Source organism: Microcebus murinus, chromosome 5 (genome assembly GCF_040939455.1).
Source record: "Microcebus murinus isolate Inina chromosome 5, M.murinus_Inina_mat1.0, whole genome shotgun sequence".
Taxonomy (NCBI): Eukaryota; Metazoa; Chordata; class Mammalia; order Primates; family Cheirogaleidae; genus Microcebus; species Microcebus murinus.
The window spans coordinates 109,965,349-109,967,054 of record NC_134108.1 but is presented as its reverse complement, the minus strand read 5'-3'; positions in this window follow the sequence as shown (position 1 = coordinate 109,967,054).

Genomic DNA, 1,706 nt, shown 5'->3' with positions numbered 1-1,706 from the left:
CAGAGGGCAGAGGAGAGAGAGGTGGGCATTTGTTCCATCGGCTCCCCACTCCCGCGCCCCGGCTGGCAGTGGCTGGGCCTTGCTCTCTGGAGGGCCGCACTGCCCTCCGCGGCACTGGCAGGCCTGAGTGGTAACAGCTCCCCGCAGTTGCTAGCTCCAGCACTGCACACCCTTGGTGGTTCCTTAACACTGCTGGACACCTGGACGCCTCTGCAGGTCCATCCGTTTACTAACCACTCTCTAGTCACCTGCTGCGGATGTGCTGCCAGTTACCTGCCAGGACCTGACTGACGGGGCTCTGCATTCTCAGTCCTCACACAAGGGTCCACAAGGACACTGAGGCCCTGAGGCGGTGGGAGCTTCTCTGCCCAGTTGGAACGCTGGAGCTGGCATTCCAGGGAGCTTGCTCCATGGCTTGCTTTTCACTTTGCCTGGGAAGGTGCCCTGGGCGGGGCCACAGATTACCTGCACCTCGGGGGAGGGGGACACTGGGAGATGGGGCGTCAGCCTGGGAAGACTGGGGTAGAGGCCCTTGGTTTCAGGGCTCCGGAGCCAGGGGCTACTTTCCAAGAAGGCCGAACTTAGAAGGGCGGGCATCAGGCTTCTGTGACCAGCGGTCCCGGCAACAGACTGCTCTATCCCCTGCTTCACCAGACCAGGACACGCGTGAGCATCGGCTGGCTGCGTCCCCCAGGCGTCTCCCCTTCAGTCCCTTGCACATGGCAGGTGTCAGCAAAAGTCTGAAGCGCACTGCTATGGCTGATGACCAGGCCGCAGGGGTGGGGGTGGAGGAAAGCTAGTTCTGTCTCCTTCCCAGCCTGCCCAGGAAGCTGAGTGTGTAAGTGTGTCTGAGCATGCAGGAGAGAGCACGCGGGTGAAAGTGTTGGAGTGTGAGTGTGAGAGTGTGTGTGAGACGCCCGGGCAGGCAGCCCTGCAGTCTCCCTGCCTGTGGCCAAGTGGTTATTGCGGCTGAGGTGCCCGCCCAGGGCAGCTTATGGCATGGGGAAGGAATTCTCTGGGAACCCCAGCGGGGCTGGGCTGGCACCCCACCCACCGGGTGACCCAGCTGGGTGGCTGCTGCGTTGGCTGAGTCAGCCCTTCTGGCCCGCCTTTGCCCCACCCCTCTGGGCCCTGCTGCCCTACCAGGAGCCAGGGGCAGAGGAAGCCCTTGAGAATGCCCGGTTATCTGCCCCAAACCACGAGACTGCCCCTGTGCACTGAGAGCCTGGGCGGGTGTTCCTGCCCCTCCCAGCCACTGGCAGGGAGGGCCAGTGAGAGCTTAAGGAACAGCCAGAGCCAATGGCGAAATCCGGGAAGGTGATGTGAACCCTGTTTACAAGTAGGACCCCGAGACCCAGAGAGGTCTGTGTCTTGTGCAGTCACACAGCAGAGCCGGGAGCAGGTCTCCAGAAGGCGGTTGTGGCGGTGGGGAAAGAGGGAGCACTGGTGGAGGAAGCCTAGGGCTCAGAGCTGGCAGCCTCCCCCCTCCCCAGCCAGGGGGAAGGTCTGAGTGCCGCCCCCTTTCCTCCCTTGCCCCTCAGGATGGGGGGTGCTGCGGGTAGTTTTCCTGGAGGTCGTCCTGCTGGCACTTGGAACTTGGGGGTGATGCTTTGAACATCCTTATTTTTATTTATTTTTGGTTATAGGCTATACATCCACATAGTCTGAAATGCAAACGTTTAAAAAAGAGATATGGTGAAAAAATG